At 38.1% G+C, this 16,762-nt stretch overlaps 1 protein-coding gene across 1 annotated transcript in view; it reads right to left on the bottom strand.

Moving 5' to 3' along the window:
• Window positions 1–3,440, bottom strand: part of BCL11A (BCL11 transcription factor A) — a 131,465-nt gene extending 128,025 nt beyond the window's left edge. Inside the window, exon 1 of the mRNA XM_054820482.1 lies at window positions 3,431–3,440. The gene's annotated coding sequence lies outside the window, so the exon portion shown is untranslated. The remainder of the gene's footprint in view (window positions 1–3,430) is intronic.
• Between the last annotated feature and the right edge of the window lie 13,322 nt (window positions 3,441–16,762).

The following is a 16,762-nucleotide window of genomic DNA, read 5'->3' as shown; positions in this document are numbered from 1 at the left end:
TCTACCTGGCTGTCTTTAGCAAAGCTGTTTTGTGAAATAAAGCACATTTGAGGAGACAATGTAGCAATCTTCCACTATATGAAAGGCTGCCACAAAGATTCTCTGATTATTCAACATAAAGAAGACAAGAAATAATGGGCTTGATTTCTGCATAGAAAGTAAAGATAGTCAACCATGTGAACAGATGCAAGCAGGAAGACTTAGGGCTTTTATCATAATGTTTTTTAAAGGGAAGCCAGACAAACTTCTGTCTTGAATAACAGGTAAAATTGATCCTGCCTCAGAGTAAAATAATACGCTAGCAAATCCCTCAGCATTACTTCACGTTGAGGTTTTTTGTTGTTTGGTTGTGTTTTTTTTTAATTTAAGAAAATCCATGATAACTGCAGGCTGGAAAAAGTGTACTGTAGTATTTTGTAAAGGCCTTTTCCTAATATCAAGCATAAGCTGAAAAAAGTCCTTCCCTAACACAATAAAACATTTTTTTCAAAAAAAAATCTAGCTTTCATTTATTTTGCACCAAAACATTCAAACACAAGGTATAAGCTTAAACTTTGTCCTTTACATATTTTTCTCCCACAAATGTTTTCCTTCACAAAGCTACTTCAGTCTAGTATGTGCTCTGCTAAAGACCAGGGTTAATATAACAATATTTTCATTTCTTGCGTATATTTAAGCATTTCATTTATTTCAGAATCTTGGTCCATAATTCCTCTGATATTATAATTGCTTCATTTGCCCTTAACATGTTTACACAGAATCTGTACCAAGGAGTTCAGGCACTTCATGCGAAGGAGAAGCATTTGGTTCCCACACTAGTTCCATCATTCCTAATTTTTGCAGCTCATTTAACACCTTTTCTACTAATTTATGCATATTGAACACCAGTCTCATCTCAACTATGCTACTACAGTTATACTACATCTAACTTGAAAAACAGATTTTCCTCTTAAGGTCTTTCAGTTCATCCAACACCCCAAATGAAGGGTTTTTTCCCCTTTGTATTCTACCATGAAATATCTTACTGCTATAGTATAAATACATATCTCTCTTCTCCAGTATATGGAAGCATAGGATTTTCAGTGCTTGTATTGTTCTGGGGTTAGTGAAATCCATTTACCAAATTGTTTGCCCAAAATAGACAGCCACCACGTACCTTAGACAAATGCCTTTGATACCCAAGTCTCTGTTTTCCAGTCAGCAAGAAATGAACACATCTAAAATGTTCCCTAATTACCTTTTACTAGTGCAGAACACCATGCAAGACTTCCATGAGAAGTCCATCTGTACAAGCCAAATTTCTGGAAAAGTTGAGAAACCTCATCTTTTTTTTTTTTTACAGAAAGTTCTGAGTAATTAGCTGTCCTTTGGCCACTAGCATGGTATCACAGCCTGTTTCCTGACAGTGGCTTCTGTACCCTATAAAAAGCAAACAGGGCTTGAAAGTCAATTACATCTACCCAGTTTCAATGGAGCATATGGAAAGAAGGACACTGAAGTAGACTTCTGAAGAACATACTTCTGAGATCCATGACAATGTCCTAAAGCACAGAGAAGTGGCAGTTCACCAAGTAAAAAAAAAAATCTCATCTCTCCCTCCTCATCTGCAATTCTCATTCAAGCTCTGAAACCTAAGGTCAGAGTGTAATTCAAACAGGAACATTTTGAACACTATATTAGATAGTATAGTACCACATACAAAGTCTTTTCCAAACAACACGCTTTTTTTGTTTGGTGCCACTGTTAAGTCTCTTTCCCCAGAGGAGTTTAAATAAGTCCTCTTCTCTAGCCAAAGCAGACTTTTCTCTTTAATGTTTCCTTTTTCTAGACATAGCTTACCTGGAAAAGTGCAACAGATATAAGCCAGCCTGTCTTAGATTTTATACTTCACTACACATTTATTATTAGACTAATACAAATTCAAAGTGGCAAGATAAGACATTTCATGCAGATGAAGATATCTGAAGATGAAGCTATCTAAAAATCACCAAGCTAGAGTCAGCAGGTATTGAACAGCTTCAGGGAAACTCAGCCATAAGGATCTCTTTACACAGATACTGCTGCCCCAACACCTAAGCATATTTAAAAAAACAAATCCACAAAACAATATAATTTTTTTGCAATTACTCATGTGTTTCAGGACACAATGTGGGCGCAACAAATGAAACCACTACTGAAGGGGAAGGGGTGAGAAACAGAGCAGGAGAAGCAATTTTGCTGCTCCATAACTTGGCTCCATACCTACAAAAATAAACGGCTTGTGGACAGCTAACCTAAGGTCAGCAAAGCTTCCACTATTAAGCAGTTCCAGCTGGTAGGGATTTCTTAATTCCCCACTTACAGGAGTCTATCAAATTACTTGTTTAAATTCATGCAGATCTGGGATTCAAGATGCAGATTTTAGAACAGCAACCACACAAAAAATTACTGTACCATAAGACCAAAAATCTTAACTCGGGCTGTAAGCAAAATTATAATAGCAGTATCTCCAGGAAATTATGTGCTTCCTATATAATGCTTTTAGGCACAAGGCACACACACAAGTAGTCAAAAACTGAAGAAAAATGAGAGCCAACCTTATTCTGTCAATGTTGACCTATATTGTTCAGGTCTAACAGCTCAAAAAGCTACAGATTTTGTGAAACACAGATTGTAAAACTGTAACACTCCTCAATTACTTTTTGTTGGCCAGACAGGCAAACCTGTCATTTGACAACGCATCATGATCCAAGATAGTAAACTTTATCACTCAAAGGTCATGAGAAAACAGCCACAGGTACAGTTTGCTAACCTTCACTAGGTAATTTTTCACAGTTATCATCCAAAAAGCGTAAAAGCATAAGAGATATGTTATCTTCAAACTCAATTTATTGTAACATAGGTGAAATTCCCTATAAAACCACTTACTAAGTAACTGTTCTGTGTTCAACACAAAGTCAAACCAGTAAAACATCTTAGACTTAGATTACATATTAGGAAGAAATTCCTTACTGTGAGGGTGGTGAGGCACTGGAACAGGTTGCCCAGAGAGGTTGTAGAGGCCCCATTCCTGGAAGCATTCAAGGCCAGGTTTGTTGGGCAACCTGGTCTAATGGGAGGGTGTCCCTGCCCATGGTAGGGGTTGGAACTAGATGGGCTTTAAGGTCCCTTCCCACCCAAACCATTCTATGAGTCTATGAATCTTCTTGACATTGCAAGTGTCAGGAACAGGACAACACCTCTCCTTTCAGAGACTAACACATTATTTATCATTCTGCTCTGGCTTACTTTTCTTGCCACCCAGCACTAACTCCAAGAGCCCTTCCCCGCTTCATTTCTTTCTTAATACAATATTTGCATTAATACTTGAAGCCAAAGCCAAGCCAAGAGTTCCAGAACTGAGTCTGCATTTTCCCCAAACAGCGGGAATCCTTTGGAGTTTTGCTCTTACCTGTGAGATAAGTAGACTCTTGACCAGGAAATTTTGGCTTATGTTCATCTTCTGTGTGATATCAGACGAGTAGTTTCTGTGGGGGAGTTTGAAGAACAGATCAGCTTAGTTTCCCTCTATCAGGATAAAATTTTATTAGAAGAATTAAGTTTTGCACCACATTCATTGCAGGTACAAGTTCAAAGACTAGTTTCAGAGACCCTTGGCTTTCCCTCTCAAAGATTTCAGGGGTTTTTCCTCCCCTTTAAATGAAACCAAGGTCTACAGGAATATGGTTTCAAGTGAAGCATGTCCAGCATGGGGAAATTCACAGCCAAATTTATATGCAAATCTTGATAGTTTTGATACCAAATTTGAACTCTGTACAGAATCAAGTTCAAATTCAGTATCAAAACCTCTCATGCTGATTCTTACTTAAGCTGGAATCCATTACACTGCTGAGAAAAATTATCCTTTGTATTGTCCAAAGAGATATTGATTAGGACAAATAAGAACCAGGCTTCTGAAGCTTCTTCTGGGACCTCAAAATTATGATGAGCTGAAAAAAAGGCTAGAACAGATCATTGCTGGCTCAAGTTGAAACAGGGAAATGTTAGCAGAGTGCTGCGTACCCAGTTTCCTCTAAAATTGGACAGACACAGAATTCATCAACATTATTAAAAGAATCATAATTGTGTCTCATCTGGATTAGCCAGAGCATGGTGTTAACATAAACCAGAAACAATTATCCTGACAAATTCACTATGTACTCAGCTAAAGGACCAGTAATGTAAAACACCAAGTTCTCATAAATTGATTCGGTTAAACATGAGCTGGGCAAGCTGGGCCCTTAATTGAAGCATTTGACTGGATCAGGTTGGTGCAATAGCATGTCCTTAGATTACTTATTTCTGGTCAATCTAAGTTTGTTCCTCTCAAGAGTTAGATCCCTGTGTTTGTGCAATATCTGGTTGCCATCATATTCTTCCTAATGCTGTGAACTAGCAGAAGTTTCAGATACTCTTCAGTTTCCTGATCACCAGATTGGTTGTTTGGGGTTTTTGTTTTCCCCTCCCCAGCTCTTTTAGCAGTGTTTGGAACAATATAGATCTTCCACTGTGTAATTAAAGTCTTACCAAAATAACTTTGCTTGAATTTATCATTGAGAGCAAGACTCCAGGATTTAGAACTTACTCCATGCTATCCCACAAATGATTATTCCTGGCTGTTCTTACGGCCCTGTACCCTCTTAGCTTATGGCCTGATCAATACCTTCCTAAAGCCACAGCAAGGTCCTTCCCTCCTCCTTTGCATTTTGGAATTAGGTCTGACCATAGGGCAGTGGCAAGCACAAGAAGAATCTACGGAAAGACCATGCGCAAGGCTCCTATTCCTTCCATACCTGAAGCTGAAATAACTGAAGTGTTCAGTTCTCTGGACCACAGCATGCCTATGTGTGAGCTACATATTCCCAGAAACTTTAAAACCAGCAACAAATTCAAGCAGTCAAAACTATCTCAGAGATGTCTTGCTACAGCTCAATAAAACAATTACAGGAACAGCTGTACTGTTTCAAATTCACTATCATTTTCAGAGCAGAATCATCAGTAGTAAGGGAACTGTTCAAAGAGCAGGCAAAAGCTTCACTGGTTTCTAGTGAAACAGAAAACACTTAAAACCAGAGCACAGAGAGATGGGACATTTGGAAAAGTAAACCAAGACTTGTGAAACTGCAGTGTGATTATGATGCCGTAAATAATTCTTGATTAACTTCAAGGACAAGCTTGAGACTGCAGGAAGGTTCTCATCTAGGCCTATGTTCCTCAGCAGCAAAGTCATTTGAAGCCTGACTTGCCCAAGGACCAGGTTGCATGCTTCATATCAAGTACACAAGTCATCCCACCAGAGCCTACTCATTTACTTACATACACCCTTAAACACACTAGAGGATCAAGGCAAGAGCACTCAGCACCTCAGAATCAAACCCCAAACTAGTCATGTGTCTAAAATATTTAATGAGCAAGTTACAATACTAAGAAGAGAGGACCAGCAACAAAGAGGTGCTGTGCAATGGCAAGTCTCTTATTTGAGGATACTTTCATCTGTTCTAGTACAAACATAATTTTAGGGTAGTGTATAAGTAATCTATTACCTGATTTCTATTTCATGGTATGTGAAGATCATTTATAGTTTGGGGTTTTTAACAGCTAGATAACTTACACTCCCTCCCACCTGCACAAACATACCAGTAAACATATTCTAAGTACAACCACATTTCTACTATGGTATTTTGTTTGCCAAAAGGCCACTAATAATAGATACCTAATAAAAAAATCATAGGAAAAAGCTATCCTTTATCTTAGGCCTCCTAACTTGCAATGGAGTAAAACCATGCTCAAAGCACACACTTAGACATCATCTGACCCAAAACGAAATGGCAATCTATATTTAAATCCTACTGCAGGCAACCCTAAGAAGCACTACTTGGTGCATAGTAGTACAAAACAGCCATGAAATAGAAGAATCCCCCTAAAGTTGGCAATCCTAAAAATGGTAACACTACACACAGGAGAAGAATGTGTTTGCAGGCAGAATCCCAACAAATGTATACTCGGTCACTTAACCAAAGGAGGGGACTGACCATCTTGCCTCTGTTTTCTGTTCACCTTTCAATTTTTTTTTTGTCCTTTGGCCATTGTTTTGCTTAGTGGAATAATTGCAGGTTTTTTTATCTGCTCACATTTTACTTTTATTTTGAGTTGACAATAAGGATTATACTTAGTAGATTTCTTCCTTATACTTACAGCTGCTTTTCTATAATCCTTTGTTCTGTTCCTCCTTTTCATTTTGACTTAATCTTTTTCAACTACTCAGGCCCAAGTCTCTATAAGAGTATGTCTATCCTAGCAATTTAAAGCTTAACTATGCTTGAGTACTTGATGCAAATATTTAAGTCCAAGTTAACCTCCCAACCTGGCTAAGTAAAAATATGAGCAGCTCAGAAGCAAATGCTTCAGGCCAATTCTTTCCTTCCATTACCAAGAGAAAATTGTCAGCGTAAACACTCTCTGTTTCTCTACAGCTTAGTAATTACTCATAAATTTGTTGACTAAGTATCTGGTAGTGCCTTGCAACCACTTTCCTCAAGTATAAATGACTACAGGAGGTGACTGGTAGTGCAGAAAGCTCATTGAGGTTTTTTGTTTTAAAACTAATTTACAGCCATCTCTATAGCTGCTCTAAAGCTACATACTTCAAAAGATCTGACCCCTTAACCTGTTTGTTGTGCTGGTGTCCTCTCATTATACCTTCTAGCATGAAAAGTGTCTTTATCCCAACCCTAACACTGCACTACACTCAAATTAGATGTTGAGGTGTAAAAAAACCACATTCTTGGTTGAAGAAAACCAGCATTTTTTAAAACATGGTAACTTAAATACTCTATAATCTTAGGGCAGGCAGAAGTAATTTTTATTTGCATTAGCTAGATAAAGAATAATTCCTTTCTCTTTAGAATTCAGTTTAGGCAAGAGAAAACTATATAACTCCAGATGTTATTTCTTTAATGCGGTTCATATGTTCACTTTTGTCCTAGCTGATCCAGAATATTAATGGTAAAGCATAGTAATTACTATGTATATAGGAAGACTTTACCTAATCATAAGCACTATAACAAATATTTTCTTCACTAGAGCAAATAAAAATATTGCAAATACCTGTGAGAGGCCGAGTAAAATTTAGTTATACATAGGAATTACTAGTATCAGTTTGAACCTGTTTGTTAACAGCTTTAATCCGTAAGCGCTCAGGCAAACTCAGAAGTGAACATCTTTGTTGGCATCTCTTAACATAGAAGCTTAAAACCAACATCCTTCTCTATTTGCTCAGTCAGTCCTGGATTTGCTCTTGTTTCAATGAGCAAGAACTACCCAGGCAACAAGTCTCAATTTCCAGAGGTACTAGATTGGCTACACATAAGGGTTCGTCCTTTCAAGAGATTTTTATAAGAACGCACTGTTTGCCCAACTATTACTTGGCAACTCTCTATGCCCGATCAACATGCAAAACCAGTTGTAGTAAATCCTTATACCAGATTGGCAGGACTTTCACGTACATATTTTCATGGACATATTGAAAATTGTTCTATATGAAATTTAACTGACAACTGGAGGGTGCTTATGTATTTTTACACATTGAGAGTGTGTAACTGCGCAGTGGGCATTTTCATCAATTAATAAAAGCTTTGGGTAAGCCTTAGGTGAGACAGAGAAAACCTCTGTCCACAGCATAAGAGATTAAATTAGTCTGCAAATCACTTCTGATATTTAATATTCCATCTGTTATATTTGCTTTGGCTAAAGACTTTGTCAGCTTGAGCAATTTCTGCTCTACTTAAATGACAGGTCTAACTATAACACTTCTTTTATGACTTATTTTTCATTTGTCTGAAAAAGCAAGAATGCCCCCTTTTGACAATTCCATATATTTCCCCTATGAGGCCAGGAGAGGGAGTAGTAGGTTGTATTTTTCCCCAGAAAAATCAACACTCTGGATGGCAAGTATGTTATTCAGCTCCCCAGCAGACAAAGATGCATCCTCTGTTCATTAATATTTTTAAAATACCATGGAGAGATATATTGGGGTTTTTTGAGGGGGCAGGAAAAACTGCACTTAAAGAGCATCTGCCACAAAGTTTCAGACAAGAACTACACACTTTGCAAAAAAATAGGTCTTACACATTGATGGAAAGATAAGCACATGTCTACACAGATTAATCTGTACAAGCTCTGTGCTCACTTACACTGCTGAACATACAACACAAATCCAGATCACCTGCAATCATGTAACTGTGCAGATGCTGGCCAAAACATATAACGTCATGTGTGTTACACAAATTCTAATAAAAAAGCCAAAATAGTTCTTTTTCTAGATTCCCACCCAAATTTTGAGGCTTTTGTGTTGCTGCCCAAAGCAAAGGCTGTTTGCATGAACTTTTGCTTCAGGGTTCATCCACAGTGAAACCTGAAACATGCCTTAATTTTTCCAGAATTCTGAAAAATTCACCACTTGATCTTAAGCAATTTGAATTCCTGGGTTAGGAAGCTAGTCTGCGTGAGGTCTCTAGAGAGACACTGCTGAATGACATGGTCTTCTAGAAGGTGACTCAGAAGAGGAAGAAAAAACCCCAAAAGACCAAAAACTTACTTGTGTATTTTCCAGCTCTTCCAGAGGGTGATTATGTCAGCCTGAAAAACAAAAGGGAGAAAACCCCACAAATGAAGTCATAGAATGTATCAAGTAAGGTATTTCCAAGAGAGAGATAAACAACATTGTAAAAGGCACTAGTCAGATACTAGTTTATGGTTAGTCTCACCCACATCTCAGACAGCAGAACTAGAAGCAGAAGAGCTGCAGACACTTGGACCAGAGGCTCTGTGTCTCCTGACCTCAGACATTGCCTGAGTGACTGACAAGCTTAGAGATCTGTTAGCTGAGTCAGCTCCAGAGAGCAATGCCACTCTTAATCTCTCACTCAAACTGAGAATTAGCACTGTCTAAAAGATGCTGGGTTTTGAATCCTAGTCCATGCTCCTGGATTCTGTTTCTCTAGCTCAATCAAGAGGCAAGTCCCCACACCCATGTGATCCTGGAAAACTGAGATGAGCATACTCTTTTGATACTCATGGAGAAGTCACTCTACATCACTAAGCATTGTCAGAAATTGTAGCCTCCTTCGGAAAGGCAGAGGTGCTTATGGTATTTGATTAACATACAACAGTTTTATGACAATTGCAAAAAGTCTTATTCAGCCGAAAAAGCACAAATGTTATGCAAGTAGCATGTAATAACTGAAATTAGTTTGGAGAGAAATCTCAGGTCAAACATGGGAGAAATCTTTTTAGCTGACCAAATAAGGAAGTTTAAAAAACTAAAACCATACATGCACAAAGTTACTTACAGCTGTCAGAGAAAGAACATCACAAAATCCTACTGCATACTCCTGAAAAAAGAAGTCTTTCATTAAAGAAAGATTCTTTCTGCATGAGAGTATGAAAAATAAATTGGCTGATTTCAGGTTTTGGACGATCAGATAAGTTTCCTCTAACAGTACCAAATTACGCAGTTTAAAGTGCTTATTAGGGTCACTACAGCTTGTTGCAATCCAGCTACCATATTTTCTAGAGCACTGCATGGGTATTTAGCCCCATACCTCCTATTAAAATGAAATTGTCTTAAATAAAAGACTCATTGTGTGTCTAACTACCCATGCAGCTCCTTGAGAATTATATTCTCCCCTCTCTTCCATGAGGTCATGGAAGGAGGAATCATACTTCTCGAGCAACACTGTTTACAAACTAAGTTTTCGTGCCTTGCTTTAGGGGCATTCACTACTGGCAGAGACCTTACCAATGTAAAAATTACAGTCTTCAGTGCTACAGAGGTACTTAAGGTGGCTCCAGTTAAACTAGCCAAGTCTGATTACATATGCAGATTTTCACCAGCTGAGAATCTAGCTCATGATTTTTCAGTTACAAGATCTATGAAATTAGCAACAGGAAGAACTGGAAACTGTTTTGTTAAGCGTGGCATTGACTAGACTATTTGTGAACTGTCACACTGAACACATCGTGCTTTATCACTCATTGTTACTTACTTTAGTGTGATATGACTTAGCTCACAGATATTTTTAAACTGTGTTTTGCTCCCTAAATTCCTTCACAAACATTCTGAAGCACATCACATGTTACCTACAGGAGGGAGTGCTCCAAAATAAACAAAGATCCCCTTATGTCAAAAACCAAAAACACCTTCAAGGAAATCTTTCCCATCACTCCATCTTTTGCTTTCCCTTCCTATTCGACAACAGCTAAAGGAGAAGCAACAAGTTTTTGGCAGAATTTGAAGAACTAGTTCAGGTTAAAAGCATACCACTTTGGTCTGAACTTGGCTCCATATCAAATCCTGTTCAAATTCAAGTAGGGTACTCACTTTCTTAGTGACTTTCACCCAACACTTATCTTTTACAGTAAAGATAGTTTTAAAGTAGCCTTTCATCTTCCTTGTATTATCCAGATTTTTAGCTGCCTGCATAGCAGTCAGTTTGTGTAGTTTCTACTCCTGTTTAGTGTTACCCAAAGTGTTATTTTCTTCATTTGTAAGCACAAAAGTAGTACACTTGGTTTCCAATTTCCTAAAAGAGGTCTATGATCAGAGATAAAAATCACTTTTATAAAAGATTCAGAAAATTAATTTACATTGCTTCAGCCTTTTTCTCCTACCTCCAAGGACATTCACTGCTATAGTCCTCTGACCACAGTTTTCATTATTAAGCAGCTTAGTGAGGATATTACTCTGATTTAGAGAATGTTTTACTGGAAGCAAGTTCCAAAGAGCCCCCTTCCTACTACATTCAATGTGTTTAGCATTCACTATCAGCTCTGGGATTTACCGCGAATTCAGAAAAGTCTGTTCTCATTCTCCATCAAAGATTAGAAAATTTAGGTGTTTCTATAGTTACAATGAACTGGTTTCTAGGAATCCCTTTATCAGGGGTGAACTCTGCTTCACTGAAATTAGATTCTCCTTATCGTTATTTTAAAAATTCTCAAGATCATCTAGCCAGCATTAAAGGGATTCCACTAGTGACTATGCAACCAGCACTTTCTATGTTCCATCCTCTCCCAGGAAACTGAAGGCTTATCTGTTGCCAGCCAAGAAATATTCACTAGACTGACAATCTACTGTATACTTATTGGAAAGCTGCAGGGCTGGAGGTAAAAGCTGAATAGCACTGAGGTTTCTTTTCTAATCTTTTTCAAGTTCTGCACTTCACATCAGCAAGCACTCTTGAATGCTGTTAATTACAATACGAAACTAGCAATACAAAAACCTATTTATTCACAGTCTAAGTAGTTGAAGGTAATTAATACTTTTATCTTCCTACACGCTTCATTGAAGAAGTACATGAAAGGAGAAGTGGAATGAATCCACATGTAGTTTAAAAAAATAATCTATAAAGTTACAGTCCAAGGAAAAAGGTATGTCAGTCTATGCATTAGTCTCTTGCTTAATGAGAAATACAGAAGGCTTTGATATGATTAAAAATAAATACCAAGTTGCTAAGCTGCAGAGTAGCAGTTCTAGATCTATATCTATGTTATCACTTTAGATCCAGGTTTTAGGGGAGACCTTCACTCAGAATTTACATTTACCTCATACTATTACATAACAACATAATTTGCACAGCATGGTTATGAATCAAGTATTTCGCAAGTACGTTCTTTCCGCAGCCGTGACTAACTAGGGGTGGAGAACAGATACCATATAAACATCCAAATGCCAAATCACATTATTTACGCCTCAAAAATTAATTTTACTTCCCATTATTTGCCACAAGAAATTGGGGGCATTGAAAGAAATCCTAAAGCAAAACCAGGCAATTCATAGATACTGTTGTACTCACGCAGATGCCACATCGAGGACAACCCTCACAGCAGCAAGATCACTGTAGTTCTCCTGCTAGAAGCTCTTAGCCATGAGCTTCAGAGCTGAGCTCTTCTCTTGCTGTGCTTCTCAGGCAGGTGACCTGGAAACTACATGGCACAACCAGGAGGACCACATGCAAAAAGAAGTCAGGTCAGAGAATGTAGAGACGCACACAGACTCCACTTCACGCAGTATGGCACATGTAGGAAAAAACTTATGCCCACTAAAAACCCATGCATAAGCCTCTGGGGGGCCCAAAGTTTATAGAAGAATCCTTCATTTCAGCAGCACCATAAAGATACAGCATACCAATCACCAAAACTTAACTCAAGTGTTTAAGAAGATTCATGAACAAAGAGTTCAGCTTAACAGTACCCATTGCTTTCTAGGATCATTGCGACAAGTTGTATTTATCCAGACTGTAGAGCATATTTGATGTTATTATTCATATGCATTACACAACAGTCCCCAGAAACATTGAGAACCTGCTGGTCATCCACCAAGGGAAGGAAACAGTAGTTTAACAAAGGATACTTGCACACGTGCAGACTACCTGGCAGATTTACAGGCGCATGAGACCACCCTTATTCCCACCACTTCCCCCCCAACAGTTGTAACTGAACATTCCCCCCCAGTTTTCAGCTATCTTAAAATGGCACACTATTTTCACGGCCATGTTGATGAGACTAAAATTATTTCATTTATCAAGAGGCATAGGATTTTAGCTGTGTAACTTTTTAATCTTTAAGTGCTAGCTGTTTTCACAGGTGATACAGCAAGTCATGTAAAGCTAAGCATTACAGTATGACTTTGAGCTCACACTTATTCCCAGTATCACACTACAGTAAAACATTCCCAAAGCTTGGCAGATGAGAGAATAATTAAAAACAACCTTGCACAAATTAGTATTATTTCCTAAATATCTGACATAATTAAGTATTCCTGTACAAAACAGCAAAGAACACCTAGAGACTTCTCTTTGAAGAGCAAAATGAGCTATCCCAGAGAGGGGTTACCCTATCCAGTTATCAATTAAACAAGAGCTCCTCAGGGAAAAACAGAGTGTCTCAAAGATGGAAAACTTATCTGGCAACAAATTCCTACTGAATCCATTTTCAGTGATCTCAGAAAACACTAACACAGTATCTCCAAAATCTCCACAGGAATCTTTCCTGTGAACACCTCCCTTTTATTACATTGCTGCAAACAAGGAAAAAAAGGAAAACCTTTCAGATGGAAGTGAAATTTGTCAATAAAAAAAGACCAAATATACATTCTTTAAGAGGAACCACGTGGATGAAAGCACAATAAAGACATAAATGTGACTGCTAGATATACAGTAAGAATTTGTGAGCTCCCATAGACTGTGGGTTTATTTGCACTATTGTCATTTTCTTCTTTTCTTACAGCATAAAGAAAACTTAAAACAGGAGTAAATTACACTGCCTAGAAAACCTTTGCATTCTTTGTATTTTAGTAGACTTTATGTACCTGAGGATAAACCCTGTACTGTATTCATGACTTCAAAATGTTTCAGTGTTTCCCCTCCACACAGCGGAGCACCCATCCCAGGCACTGTATTCATGAAGTCATTGTTCATTTTTGTTCATCTCTCACTCTCGGTTTCTATTCTCACTCAGTTTTTACCCATAGCTGATAGACTACATAATAGATGTGTTACAAAGATTTTAATGTAATCGGAACCACTTTCATATTTGTATGTGATGTTGATTCTGCCCCATACATTAATTTGCCAGTCACCAAGGCAAAAGTGATTGGTTATGTATATCCACATGTACAAACACAGATATGCAAGAAGTCCTGAAGGACACTCACATGAACTACATCATTGTAATAAGAGGAGCATTACAGAACAAGGTTATCTTTTTCCAAGTTTTCCAGCCCATTACTGTCATCCTCCTTGGCTTCATCTTCTCTTTTGCAGTTAGTTTTTTTTAAAAAAACTCATTTATGAGACAGTATGTGTAAGGTAAGCATGGAAATAATGCTGACTGTTTCCCTGATTAGACAACTATTCAAACTGAAAAGAACAGTTGTTTATTGTTTACTTAATCAACTACAATGAACAAGCACCATGAACAATGCGCCAGGCTGGGTACAGGTGCCAAAACCACAAAACCCTCCAAAACAAGATGAGCTCTAGCTATGTCAGTACTCCTCTTTTCCAGCTCCTATTCAACTACTCTAAATTATATTTTTACTGCAGAAGAATATGGAAGTAGACTTTAGTTAAATTCACGTAATGTTTTCCTCTATATTTGGAGGTATAAATACAGTGGAAGAGCCAAAACAGTGTTTATGTCACATTGTTTTTCAAAGCTATCATCCCCTTCAACATCCTGTAATATGGTTCATGTAACCCCTGTGATTTCCCCTTCATAATTATCCAGGAAAATCATTACAAATATCAAATGGGAAGCCTGGCACAAAAACAAGCATACAGAGAACATCAAGAGATTGTCTTTAGCTTTTGTTTTCTCCCCGTTTCAGTATAAGGAATATGGGAGTGCACAGACAATAGGGAAATAGATACTGTGAACAAACAGAATTTTCTTTGGTAAACTCCATGAGACAGCGGGTCTCCACAAGAGCACAACTCCACCCAAACCAAGATTATACACATTTGGATACACTGCCATCCGCACTGCTGTCAAGGGAGCAATTATTAAAAGGATCAATACAATTTACTTGTGTTTTATGTTAGAACAGAAATTTCTTATGTTTACATTATTTTGTTTCCCTTCAAACAATGGGCCATATCAAGACCTGGTTAAAAACAAGCACACCTACACAGCCTCCCTAGTTTTGCCAGTTTCCTCCAGCTGGAGGTGAACCTCTGCCTCCTCGAGCACAGGAAACCAGCTAGATGAAGCTGGCCAGCTGAGAGTTCCTTGCTATGGGCTCAAGTTTACAATCAAATTTACTATTTTTTGAAAACAGGACAGAGGCTAAGTTTTCACATGAAGTTGAACGTAATGCTATCAGGTAAAAAGGCGAGAAAAAAAACACTTCAGCAAGGTCTTACTACAAGGTTAATAGATATGAAAATTTCTCCCAGTTCTCACACTGAATTGAGGTGTTTCAGTAATTATCGGTATCCATTCCTCTCTTTAAAGTTTCCCTGCAAGCAGCAATCAGAATTATATACGATCTCTGCATGAAACTAATGAATTCATGACAAAGAAGACTCCTCGACATGATAAGAGATAGTGTATCAGGGGTATTAGCATCAGGCTTTAATGCCCAAAACCAGTCTCACAGCCACGTTTGAACTATAATGGAACTAGAACAAATACCAGTGCTACACATCAGCTGTCCAAGGACTTGGGTCTCCATCCCCCCACAAAAGTAAAGAATAATGCAAAGATTAAACTGGTTTGTTCTCCTCTTCTACCAAGATAATATATGTTTCTGCTCTCTATATAAATTTATTCATAAACAAAGATACAGCACATTCATCTGTAAAAACTGCCATTCAGATCAGAGAAAACACTTCAAACATTAACATTAAACCTCTCAGCACTCCTATAAGATAAATATTACCTTTAAAATTAAGGTAGTATAGTACAGAAAAAATACAAAGTAGGTATATACCATTAAATTTGGCCAATACCTTCCTGGCAACTATTTCTGACCCAAAACCTCTATATAAGATTATTTTTTTCCTTCTTGAGGTGTTAGCTAGCAAAGATGACTGTTCTTGTATTTTAGGATTGTTTCTCTAGAACAAGTGCACTTCCCACTCAACTTTGCTCCCTGAAAACACCTGTGTTGGGTTTGCATGACAAATGTAAACTGCAGTGACAAAGAATTTTACATGCCTAATACCTTTGAAGGGCACAAGCGTTCAAATCAAATCTTTAGAGAACCGAAACATCTAGATTGTCTATGGGAGATTATGCAAACACTGCAGAAGCACACTCAAACTCACCACCCGAGTTTTCCCCTTAGAGTGAAACCCCAAGAAGTTAAAGAAACCTACACAATTCCATGTGCCAGCCACTTATCGAAGGGGTAGTATACACAGACCTTGTTAGGCAGACCCTTTGCTTCAGTTTAGGTGTCGAGCAACAAAGGTCCTGCCTGCACTTCAACATAAATATCCCCAACATACTGTTGCTATGTCCGACGCATGCTGGTGGAATCAAAGGAGGTTCTTCTAAGGTCAGAGCAGGTTGTTGTATGGGCAAAAATGAGTGAAGCAGAAAGGCAAACAGTGGCTTTGGACATGGTGGCAACAAATACACAGGATAGGAAATAGATAGAAAAGCAAAAAATCCTCAACACCTTCCACTAACATCTTGCTAGTTCCTAGACATTTTAGGTTGTACCCCACTATCACACACAGAATAGCAGAGTCCTTTAGATGACTGGCTCAGGTAATCAAAGTAGGTAACAGCTAGAAATAATACTGCCAAGTGATTAGAAGAGACCTGGTTGTAAATTTAAACACCATTTTGATTCATTAATCTCCAACAGCTAAAGACAAACCCAAAGCAAAATTAACATGATTGTAAACTAAGCACTCGTATCCTGTGGCTATTTTTTGGCCTGCTGAGAGAGAATGAGCTGATCAAAGACAGACACTTCATCGAGAGCAGCAAGATTAGTGCTGCTTCAGTGAGCTCACAGTTAGTTCTCATTAACTAACCTGTTTTAGAAGCTGGTAACACCATAATTAATCTTAGCTTCAATTTGAAGTGAAGCAAAGGAGTGACCCATCCATCTCTCCTGATGACATTGCACCTGCCCTACGAGCCAGTGCAAGTTTACATATAGTCTTTTGTCGGTGTTGACTGGGTGAAGAGCTGTAACTAGTTTCACATTAAGGGGCACAAGCCTTCA

This window comes from Grus americana, chromosome 3, assembly GCF_028858705.1.
Source record: "Grus americana isolate bGruAme1 chromosome 3, bGruAme1.mat, whole genome shotgun sequence".
NCBI lineage: Eukaryota > Metazoa > Chordata > Aves > Gruiformes > Gruidae > Grus > Grus americana.
The sequence above is the reverse complement of the archived record's forward strand: the minus strand, read 5'-3'. Positions and strand labels throughout refer to the sequence as shown.